Here is a 12903-nt window from a genome sequence, read left to right as displayed (position 1 = left end):
AGCTGGAGTGTCGAGAAGAGCTGGTTTGCTATGCCCACTCCCTGAGATGGAACTCTGCACTCACACTGTCCTGCCAGCTAAGTCCCAGCATTGCCATCCTGAGGGGAATAGAGGATTAAAGGTGATCTGCTGTCCATTCTCTGCCCTCTTGCTTTCATTGCTTATCACCTTCAGAAAGACACAGCAAAGAGACTCCTCCTCTTGCTGAAGAGTGGTTTGTCAGCACCCAGAGACATGGGGCAGGATGGAAATTCAAAATCCGTCCTTCAGTCCTGCAGAATGATTCTGTTTTCCTCCCATTTTCTGGCCCCAGAGATCCCTGTGAGAGTTTGTTAATTTCCCCGCCAGGCCTCCCCATTCACACCCAGGCATGTTTGAATAAGAACCCAGGTGTTGGCCTTAGCAGCTTGTTAAGTTATAGTGAGAGGAGGGGAAGAATCCAAGGCCCTCAAGCTGAGGATCGACGCCCCCTCCTGTGCTTGGTTCTTTTCTACAGCATCTCTGTATGGTGGACTTTCCATCCCAATTTAAATCCTCTGACCATGGGAACTCACTACCTCCTAACTCATCCTGCTCTACCTTAGGACAGCTCTGGCTAGGGAGGACTCTCCATTCTGAGCTACAATCAGTGCCCCTGGCCTCATTGCCCATCACAAGGCATGTTCTACCCTCGGGGGTCTTCCCATGACACTCTCTTGGATATGTGAAGACCGCTCTCCTGGTCCCCATGCCTTTTCTTCTCCAGGCCAAAGGTTTCCCATCCAACAAATCTTCTACATCTGACATGGTTTCAGGTTCCCTCAGCAACCGTCCTGCCGTTACCATGCCACCTGCAAACGTTCCTTGGCCTCCAGGCGATTCAGAGCTTGGCCATTCTCCTTCCCCTCCCAAGTCCAGTCATCTGACCGAATCAGCTCTTTTCTTGTTTGTTTTTATTTAGTTGGCCATGCTCTTGGCAAATAGACACAGGCTACAAGCTTACTCAGCTGCAGTAACAGCTAAAAGGACTGTGTCCCATTCAGCTCTGTCTCCCCATGGCACTTACTATAGTTCTTGGGAATGGATTGGTGCTAAGGAAATGTTTGTGAATGTGAATTGAATTAAGAGAACTGGCTGGAACCTTGATGAAAATTATAATTACATGGATTATAACCAGGTAGATTATTTTTTAAGGCCCTAGCTCTCATCACCAACATGGTCACTCCCTACGTAGGAAAGGGAAGATGAAGAAGGTCCTTTCAGCTAAGGCAGGTCTGTGGCGTGCCTGCTTTGGGCCAGTTTTTGTGTCAGATTCTAACCTAGAAACTTAGCTTTTCACCCTTTCTTCATCAAAAAACAACACAGGATCTATATCGTGCCTTCTTTATCTCCTTCTAAAAACATGTCTCAGAAAAAGTGTTTAGATAAATCAGTTTGGAGATTCCATTCTTGGTTTGAGATTCACGTGTATCTTCACATCCCTGTGGAAAGGCAAGAGGTTGGCACCTACCTCCCTCAGAGGATGAATGCTATCCCAAGAGGTCAGTGGCTTGTCTGATATAGCCTACAAAGCCATTAGTCCAGGGCCTCCCTTGCTCTAGGCTCCAGACCCTGACTTCTTCTTCAAAATAAACTGCCAAGAAGATGAGCAATCCAAGGCAGGCCCTCACAACTCATGGAGGGGGAGGAGAAACTGTCCAGCACAGCTCTTGAGTCCGAGGTTGGACTCAAATGCGTTGCCTGCGTCTGCCATCAATTTCCCTGTGACCTGAAGCCTGTCTCTCTAGGCCCCACATTTGCAACGAGCCCTAGAGATTGTTAGGAGTTGGAAGCAGTCTCCTGATACTGATTTAGGGCACTTGCTTTTCCAGAAGTACTTCAGATCTGAAGAAGAAAAAAAAATCTCTTTGCCAAGATGAAAATTTCAGAATCAAAAGTACTCTTTTAATGCATTTACTTTATAATCTTAAAAAGTTGTGGCAAAGATGACCTCCTATTTCTGCAAGAGTAACAAAGCCTCAGGTGCTAGAGCTTCTTGCTCTGAAAAATCTTTTTTTCTCTTTTTCTTTTTTTTTTTTCTTTTAGCTTTATGAGGACATTGGGGAAAGTTATTGAGTTTTCATACTGTAGTGCACCAGAGTATTGAAAAGATCTAGAGAAATCTAATTAAAACATAAACACATTTATAAGACAAAAAGCCTAGGCAGTTTCACACAAGGCCTTCAATGCTAAGATATGATTTCAATTCATTCTCTCAACAGAAAGCGATCTTCCTGAGTTTCACGGATCTGTGGGAGTGAGGGACCTGAGGGGTCTGGGCCAACCAGGATCACTCAGTTGAGAAAAATGCCCTTTGTGGCATTCAGGTTGCATCTGTCTGGGGTTCCCACACATACCCATGTAATTTGGAAGATTAACAGTGAAAAATGACCTATTTTAACAGGTGCACACTTGTGTGTAAGTGGAATTTAGCCGAGCATGGAATTATTTTAACATGGAAATAAGTTGTGGACATTCAAAAACATCACTCTTCTGACCACACAGGAATCAGACACATGGTCAACATTTGAGAGTTTCTCAGGACTTGAAACAAATGTGTTGGTTGGATTTTTCCAGTGGAAGCCACAATATCATTAGGAAATAAACACTAATGTCTATAAAACATGACTGTTCATGTTCAAATTCCTTCTTTAAAGCATGTCCCTTTTCTCAGAGGAACAGAGAGCAAAACTTTGAGTTATTAAATATGTTTAGGGAAGACTTTTTCAATGATACCAAAGAACAACAGGTGAATTAAATACACATTTCCAAGCACAGTGCTTTTTTATTTTATTTATTTTATTTTATTTTATTAGTTTCAAGTATACAGTATATTGGTTAGATATTTATATAGTTTATAAAATGATGCCCCTAATTGCTCTTTCTCTCCTCCGGCTCTCCATCTAGCCATCATATTAATGCTAACTGCATTCCCTATGCCATGCTCCCCATCCCCATGACCATCTATCAACTACTAATTGGTACTTCTTTAACCCTTCCCAAGCACAGTGCTTTTAAAGGTGCAACGGTCCAGAGAAAACAGCTGTGATCAGGGCAGAGGACCAGGGTTCGACACTTGCAAAAAAGCCTAACCTGAGACAAGATGCTGAATGGCTCTGTGCCTTGACTTTATTATAAAACGGGGGTCAGGAGCCTATCTGCAGCCTACCTCACAGGGCTTTGGAAAGAACGAGTTAGCTGGAGAATGGGTAGATGCTCTGAGAATGTCAAACACTGTCCATGTGAGCAAGGGCTGTCACGGTCACTGGCTCTGTCATTGCCATGAATGTGACTCGAAGCTGCACATGTAGTAGAGAGAGCAGCACAGGAGGATTTGTTGAGTCCCAGTGGTGTCTCCAGGACACAATAGTTTTTTTTCAGGGTGACAGCTGGTCTTTTCTGTGACCTGACTTTCCCAGGAATCTGTTCATTTGGACATGGAATTTGGGTATGGGAATCCTCAGAGCAATCATGGGTAGGCAGAAGCACATTTTCATAATGTGAAAGAACTGAAACTTGCCTTTTCAAGATAGCTAGATGATACTTTAGAAGAGGAATTTAAATAGCCATAAAGGTATGATTTCAACATCTTTTAATCGTGGTGTATATGTGTGTGTGTCTATGTGTATGTGGAGATATGCCTTAAAGAAATGTTGACTCCTGATTGTTTCATTTGGAGAAACACATTGTGTGACTTGGTTCAGGTCACTTAATCTTTCTAAGGTGAGCATCCTCACCTTTGAAAGAAGGAGAAGTTAACCTGTTCGCAGGTCTGTGTGTACGTGTGTGTGTGTGTGCGCGCGCGCGCGTGCATATTCACACGTATATACACATTATAGGATAGGGAAAATGTGGTTATTATGCTGAAAGTATTTTTTCTTTGTCTCTTCTACACACACATGCACACGCACTCACACACACATACACCATCTGAAGCTATTGATAAGGTGAAGTCGTTCAGAAAGTGGACAGAGTGTGCATAGAGAAAGCTGGTTTCTGAGAGTAGGCTTTAAACGGGAGTGAGTAAGCCGTGTTTGACCAGGGGTAACAATTGACTGTGACTATGCGTTTAATGCCTACATGTGCCAGGCATATGATGAATCATGTCATCGTTTAACCTTTACAACAACCCTAGGAAGTACATAAGTCCCTTTTTTGCAAATGAGAAAGCTGAGGCTCAGAGACGCCCACTGACCTGCAGTCGCACAGCAAGTAAGTGGCAGCACTGGTTTAGCACTCTGCTCTGTCTCCTGCAGAATCTGGCCCCTGCCCCGCCCCTGCCTGGCCCTGTGCTATAGAGCACAGGGGACAGTGTATGAGTCAGGGAACTCCAGCTGTTCACGAAGAACGACAAACTGGTTTCTGAGCCTTTGTGTCTTTTTGTCTGAGCATGTGTAGTTTTTGTCTGTTTTCCCTAGGTCGTTTAATCTTTAGTCTTTTGTAGTTTTGTTTTCAAGTTCTCAGGCCCATAGTTCTGTCACTACTTGGCCTCACATGCTCCACTACAAATGCTCCATCTCCTGGCCTGCTCTACCCTCTGTTCCTGCCCAGCCACCTCAGGTTCCTAGGCTGTTTGCAGGACCACAGCAAGGGGAATGCGCAGAGGGGCCTTGCTCAGGAATGGAGGCTGTCAGACTCTGGGTTCCTGTAGCAGGGGGTTCCTGGGCCCTGGCTCTGGCCACCCAAGAGACAGGGCCTGTCTGGGCAGAGCAGGGGTTATGAGAGGTCCTCAGGCTGCCTTGTTTACCGTCGCCCAGACTCCGGGCCTGGCCCTGTCAGCCCGGGCCTGCCCGCGCCCTGGGAAGTGACGGGGAGGGGGTAGTATCAGTCACTGATGAAAGCCACTGAAACCAGAACCAAGCGCACATGAAAAGGAGGAAAGAAGAGGCACAGGCTGATTGCTTGGTCTCAGGCGTGATTGGGCTTGTCTCCCACTTGGGGAGATGGAGACAGAGACGATGTCGTCGCCCGGAATGAGTGACTGTGCCTCCACGGAGCTGCTTGTGAGTGGCGCTTCCAGTCCTGAAAGGGTCTGTAAGAGTGATGCCTAAGGTTTCTTGAGTCCTGAGCAATATCCCCTGGCAGAGTAGGCTGTTCACATCAATATTCAGAAGACCTGGGTGTTGAGAAAGCTTTATGGTGTAAGCTGAGAAGTAGCACCATCAATTCCTGTCTAGACTAGATTTTTGGAATCCAGGTTCCCAAGATGAAAGGGTACATTATGAAGACAGGACATAAATCTACTCTGCCAACAAGACCCACATTCACCTCGAATTATTTACACCTTTTACTCCCTCTGTTCAATGCCTGTCCCACTGCAATCCACTTTCAAGTTTTGACAGATTCACTTAGTACATCAGACCTATAAGCAGCCAATCACATAGACTTCTATTTTTGAGAAGCCCTTCATTCCAGGCTGGTTTACCTCCTTGCAACTCTGCAAAGTTTCACCTTTTTACTTGGGATCTTAACAACACTCCCAATGCTAAATAAAGGATCATATTAGTCGTGAGCGTGCAGAAAAACCTGGCTGGGGAGAGTCACCAAGTATGGGTTACTAATTCTGCCTCCACCGCACCCTTGGTCCCATGCCCAGCACCTCTGTGTGGTGGTTACTCAAGGATGTGGGAAGCCACTGGAGCAAGGCTACTTACCCAGCCCCTTTCAGAACTGCCAGCCCAGGCTGCTTGGCAACCAAAGCTCTCCATCTGCCCAGTCACCCGGGGAGAACACAGAGGTCAGTGAACTTCTGCCAGGGCAGACTGTTCTGGGTGTTGCAAACCAGCTGTGGGGTTCCAAGCAATACTGGGGAGCTAGTTCTGCCTCTCATGCAGTCTCGGATCCAGTATTCCCAACTGTCTATGGGACATCTTGACTTGTATTATCCCTCAATGCTTAAAACTTAAGAACACAAATCAAGTCACTTTAGCTTTTGAGGCCTCCATTTCTCCATCTTTATCATGAGAAGATTGGCCTGGAAGAGTCTTTCTGATCCCTTCAGCACAGAGCAATGGGAAAACAGCAAGTGTGGGCTTTGACACCAGAAACACCCATGTCCGTATCTTGGCTCTGCTGTGTGACCACGGGCAGGCTTCTGAACCTCTCCTATCCTCAGCATTCCTATCTGTAATAACACCTATTGACCCATAGGTGTAATCATTCCTGGTCTATAGCAATGCTGATAACAGCTAACATTTATTGCTTGCTTCTCAGGAGCCAGGCTTTGCTCTGAGTGCTTTTACTAACTCAGCTATAGACACCAAAGGGCTGCATCCGTCTCAAGGCCACTCAGTGATCAGGTACTACGTCTGGGATTTGAGCCCAGCAGTCAGACTTTAACTGTTTCTCTTTCTCCGAGAAGAGCCTTGTTAATGTCCATTTCTTTTTTTTTTTCTTCCTTCTTTCAGCTCTGCACACTCTTTAATTTGGTGTCCAAAAGTAACATCTATCTGTTCTTCATGTTTTCACAACTATCCTTCTCATCTTACACAGTCGCTGTGTCTCCTGCCATTCTTCCCACTCCTCTACTTCCACATTTAGTAGTATTCCAGTTAGAAGGAAGCACTTGTGCAAATGTCTTGTGGCAGGAGGGGCCGTGGAGGGAAGACTAAGAGAGGAAAGAGCATAGTAACTGCCTCAGGGCAGGCTGAGCTCAGAAAGCTGATGCAGCCCAGACAATCTGGACTCTGAGGACCACATGAAGGAGTTTTTTCTGTATGCTAAGAGAAACGGAAACTTTTGAAGGCTCTTAAGCCAAGGAGTGGCATGATCTAGGATATCTTTTGGAAATGCAATTTTCCCCCTAACAGAAACCTTGACAAGAGCTGGCAGAGCCTTCCTCTGCCTCATATTCAAGGCCTCTGTCCAGTATCCAATTAAAGCATGCGTCTGGTTTGGGGGTAAGGTGGGAGGCTTCCTGGATGGGCAAGAATTTGATGTGGTTTCTAAGACCCTTCCATCCTAGAGAGTCCACAAACCTGATTCTCCATTCCCATCTCCTGTCACTCCTGACACACAATCCCTTATCCGTTCTCCCCAGATAGCCCTTCACCTCCTTCCACACATCTCCAAACTTTGTTTTTCTCCAGTTAACCTTTTGAAGTCCTTTTAACCCTTTCTGGAGAACTCTGGCCTTCCCGTTTTTAGAGATCTGTACAGATATCCAATCCGTCTAGGTCTTCCAAAGATATTTCCTCAATATCTACTAAGTGCCTGGAGCTGCACTAGACCCTGAGAAGGACACATAGCCCTGCCTTCAAGGTGTTCACAGGTAATGCTGAGCGGGAAAGATAAACTGGGCCAGCAGATAACTGTTACAATACAGAGATGAAGATACAGTATAGTGGGAGTTCAAGGAGGGCGTGACCCCTTCCTCCTGGAGGAATGATTAAGATCAGCACAGTCAGGTCCAAATGGAGGCAGCATTTGAGTCAGTCCTCGTGAGTGGATCTGGATGCTCACGCATGGGAAGAGGGACATTCCAGAGGCAGGGCACGACAGAGACTAGGCTAGGATGCAGGGCAAGCACTGCTCAAGCCCAAGGAGCTCTGCGTGAGGGAGGAACACGCACTGGTGTGGGCTTCTGAGAGACGAGCCTGAGGGCCTTCGGGCTGAGTCCATGCAGGAATGACACCCCTTTTGCTTCATACAGAGATTTCCTTTTGCTCTAAGCTTCTGAGCTCTTACAAAGCAGGGTCTAGCCACTCTTCTCTTATAAACAGTGTCAGCACCTAGAACTGTGATCTGAACAGCATGGATGCTCAGAAAAGCTGAGCAACTCTCACAGGCTCTGCTTCATGGATCCTGTAAGAGGAGGAAAGACTTGGGCCAAGAAGTGGTGGCTGGGCCCTAGGATGTCCATTCTTTCTGCCATTGCTCAGGCTATGCCCAACATCTGTGGTTCTTTGCACCATCACTTCCAAATCCCTAACCTCAAGTCTCAACTCAAATGCTACCCTACCTTATGCCATCTCAGGATCCCCAGCTAAAAGGCACTGCTTTCTCTTTGGAACTTGAGAACTTCCTCAGAACTGTCCCTTGCCTCTTCTGAACCCCTGGACACTCCTACCACACAGATTATTTGTCCATGTACTGGTCATTCCTGCCCTTCAGAGTGAAAGGTGCTTGAGGCATCTCGCAGCCCCTCTTACCTTCCTGACATCCTCCAAGACACTGACACAGCAACCATCGAATATACTTGCACAAGAAGTACATGCAGCCTGAGAAAGTAGCTTTAAAAAGAGGCCCACCCCTCCCTAGGCCCTAGGAGCTGTGTGCTGGGGTGCCATTTAGTCCTGGGTGGGGCCTGGAACAGCCTCTGGCATTACCTAGAGCTGCACTTATCTGACTCTTTGCTTACTAGGCAGCCAGCTGCCTCCTCTGCCCTCAAGAAATGCCTGTGACTTGATGGCTGAGTGCTGATAAGGTAGGCGGAGGAGTGCTCTGTCTACCTGACACCCAGCACAATCAGACCAGCAGTCTCTGTTCTGAGTCACTCAGGGAGGCACCCCTTCCACCTCGTGTTTTTGTGACCACTCCCTCACGTGCATTAAAATAAGCAAGAGCCAAAATACATACCTGTCAGGGAGCTGGGAGAACTCAGCAGGGCTGTGGGAATGAAGTAAGCTCTTTCTCTAGCATTTTAGGGTCTTCCCTAACTTGGTCTACACACTGCCACCGCCAACCAGTTTTTGGCTCCAGTTGCTACCTCCACTTGGAGTCCCCTACACCTCCCTTTGCTTATTCATGTCTGCTTATCCTTTTCAGGCCTTGCTCTAGGTTAGCAGTCTCCAGCAGACTGGAACTATTTCCCCCAGTCAGAATTCCTGCCCCCTTACCTCCTTGCTCTCATCGCAGACGTCAGTGCCTCTCTTCAAGCACCACCTGTCGTTTTGTCATCTCTAGCCAATGCTCTCTCTCACACAGAGGATGGGGCAGAGCTGTGAAGAGGGAGACAAATACCCAGAGGCCAAGAGACCCCGGTCATGGTCTGGGTTGAACCTCGGAGCCGGGCATCCTCTTCAGCCTCTCATCTGTGGAATGAGGAGCTGGCCCAGAGCAGAGTTCCCAGTCCTGGCTTTGCCTGGCCCTCTCTCCTGGGACACTTGTCCAAAATACAGATTGTTAGGTTCCCATCCCACACTGATGAAATTAGACTCTCAAAAGGTGAGGCCTAAAGTCTATATTTTTATAAAGCTTTCCAGGCAACTGGTACACAGCCCATCTGGTCCCTGTCACAGGACTAGGGTTGGAACTACTGCTCTAGAGGACTCTTGAAATGTTACAACCCTGTGCTTTCTTGAATGATCAATTTTTTTCTTAATTTGATGCTCCCTGGAATAAGTTACATCAAAACCACCACCGTGAGAATAAGTCTCGTGGATGAATTGGAGAACCCTGGGTCGTGACTGTTTTCATGCCTCTCAAAGGGCTGCTAGTTTTTGTAAAAATTTCAGGTAGCTGAAAGCACATAACTACCACCAACCTGGCTGCCTTAGCCAGCTCAGGCTGCCAAAACAAAGTACCACAGACCGGCTGGTTTAAACAACACATTTCTTTCTCACAGTTCTGGAGGCTGGGAAATCTAAGCACAAAGTGCCAGCAGATTCAATTCCTGGTGAGGGCCCTCTTCCTGGCTTGCAGACAGCTGCCTTCCTGCTGTGTTCGCACATGGGAGAGATGTGGGGAGCTCTGTCTCTTCCTTTTCTCGTCAGGGCACCAGCCTTAGCAGATTATACCCTCATTTAACCATTATCACTTACTTACAGGCCGTATCTCTAAATACAGTCACATTGGGTGTTAGGGCTTTAACATGAATTTGGGGTGTGGGGGCTTGAACATTTTGTCCATAATACCATCAATGCCTGATACTTTAGAGGAAGCTAAGCTGGCCTAACAAGGCGAAATTAGGGCCTAGATAAATTCCATTACCTATTTTTCCCAGTAAGTTCTTGAGAAATAGCTGCTGCTGCCTCTGATGTGTGGTAATTCCGCATTTACAATTTAGAAAGAACACGGTTGCCCCATCCTTAGGGTGGTGTGGGTTCCAGTTGACATCTACTATGCCCTCCTGGGATGCTTCTTGAAAAGTTTCTGGATAGTTCTGGCTGACTAATACCCCTTGTCCTGCCTAATTCTCAAGCAGGATCTCCAACTTTTCTGCCAATTCTGTGATCAACTGCATTTGGTATTAATGACGATGTCTTTTCTACCTAAGACAGCTAATGTGGGTTTCCACTGCTTGCAATAACTCAGAACTTTGACTGATACATATATCATGTAAAGAACAATGGAAGGAGTTGAGTGCTTGGTCTGAAACAGGGAAGTCTCAGAGAGTTGCTATTTATCTATAGATATCTGAAGGGCTGTCATGTGGAAGAGAAACAGACCTGGTTCTGTGTGACTTCGGAATGCAAAACTAGACCAACGAGGAAAGCTTTGAGGAGAAACATTTTAACTCCACACGAGGCAGAACCTACAGAGAGAGCCCGCAAGAACGTGATGACCAGGGATAAAGTGCCCTCGCTCCCAGTCACTCTTGCTTTTAGTGGAGCCTGGGCCTTTTTGTCAAGGATACTGTGCAAAATCTAGTCTCTGGATAAGGTGCTTTTAAGATATAGCTCCATTTTTAATTACATTTAAGAACAATTCAGGAGCTATTTTAGTTATTGATCTGCCACAGGGAGGAAAAAAAAGGAAGAGAAAGAAAGAGAGGGAACAATCTACTCTCTTGCTTATTAATTTTTTATAATCTTAATTTTCATAATGATAAGAAGAAAAAGTAAACCATGTACAATGAAGGAAATCTGCTTACTATAGAAAAGTATAAGGTAGAAAATAGATATCACCTTTAAACCATCACAAATTTTGGAGTATTAATTTCTAGTCATTTTATGTCAGTATATACAGAAAAAATTTTAGCATCAATTTTATAGAAACATAATTCACATATTATACAATTCACCCATCTAGAATGTACAATTCAATGGTTTTTGATATATTCACAGACTTGTGCAATCATCACCACAATCAAATTTAGATTTACCCTACCCTTTAGCAGTCACCCCTTATTTTCTCTACTCCCTGCCCCTTATCAGCTCCAAGAAACTGCTAACCTACTTTCCATCTCTAAAGATTTACCTATTCTGAAACTTCACATAAATAAAATATTATTATAAATATAATATGTGGTATTTTCATTTATTATATTTTCATGGTTCGCTCACGTTGTAACATGTCAGTACTTCATTTTTATTGCTGAAAAATATTCTAGTGTATGAGCATGCCATATATATACATATTTTCTTACTATTCGATTTTTTCAATTACAGTTGACATACAATATTATATTCATTTCAGGTATACAACACAGTGATTAGACATTTATATAACTTATGAAGTGATCATCCCGATAAACCCAGTACCTATCTGACACCGTACCTGGTTATTACAATACTACTGACTATATTCCTCATGCTGTACTCTATATCCCCATGACTATTTTGTAACTACCCATTTGTACCTCTTAATCTCCTCCCCCATGCCATATTTTTTCTATTCATACTTAATTCATTGATACTTGGATGTTTTCTATATTTTACCTATTATGAATAATGCTGCTATAAATACGTGTGTACAAATTTTTATATGTTTTTATTTCTCTTAGGTATATACCTAGAAGTAGTATTTTTAGGTCACATAGTAATTCTGTGTTTAAATCTTTTGAGGAATTGCCACACTGTTTTCCAACATAGATGCACCATTTTATATTTCCACCAGCAGTGTATGAAAATTCCAATTCTCTACCGACATTTGTTATTATCTTTTCGATTGTAGCAAACTAGGGGGTGTGAAGTGACATCTCATTGTAGTTTTTATTTGCATTTCCTGAAGGCTATTCACCTTCTTGTGTATTTATTATATATAGTCTTTGGAGAAATATTCAAATCTTTTGCCCATTTTTTAAGTTATTATTTGTCTTTTTAAATATTGTTTTAAGAGTTCTTTATATATTCTAGATACAAATCTCTTATCAGATATAAGATTTGCAAAAATTTTCTCTCATTCTTTTGGTTGTCTTTTCACTTTCTTGATGGTGTCCTTTGAAGTACAAAATATTTTTAATGCCGATGAAGTCCGACATACCTATTTTTTCTTTTGTTATATGTGCTTTTGGTGTCATAGCTAAGAAGCCATTGCCTAATCCAGGCTCGTGGGAATTTACCCTTATGTTTTCTTCTCAGTGCTTTATAGTTTTGGCTCTACATTCAAGTATTTGATCCATTTAGTGTTAATTTCTGTTTATAGTATGAGAAATGGGTACAACTTTATCTGTCTGCGTGTGAACATTCAGTTGTCCTGGCACTATCTGTTGAAAATATTATTTTTGCCTCATTGAAGTGTTTTGGCACCTGTGTCAAAATCTGTTGACAATGAATGTGAAGGTTTACAGCTGGGCTCTTAATTCTATTCCGTTGATCTATATTGTCTATCCTTATACCAGTACCACACTGTCTTGATTACCATAGTTTCCTAGTAAGCTTTAAAATCAGAAAATGTGAGTCCTCCAAAGTTGTCTTTCTTTTCCAAGACTGTCTTGACTATTCCGAGTCCCTCAAATTTTCATATGAGTTCTAGGACCAGTTTATCAGTTTCTGCAAATAATCCAGATGGGATTTTGATGGAGCCATTGAATCTACAGATTGGTTTGGGCGGTATTGTCATCTTAACAATATTAAGTCTTATGATCCATAAACATGGGATATCTTTTTATTTATTTAGATCTCAATTTTTTCAACAATGTTTTTTATAATTTTCAGAGTATAAGTGTTATGTTTCTTTTGTCAAATTTATTATGTATCTATTATTTTGATGATATTGTAAATT

This window comes from Pteropus vampyrus, unplaced genomic scaffold, assembly GCF_000151845.1.
Source record: "Pteropus vampyrus isolate Shadow unplaced genomic scaffold, Pvam_2.0 Scaffold14, whole genome shotgun sequence".
Classification (NCBI taxonomy): Eukaryota; Metazoa; Chordata; class Mammalia; order Chiroptera; family Pteropodidae; genus Pteropus; species Pteropus vampyrus.
This window is presented reverse-complemented; position numbering follows the sequence as displayed.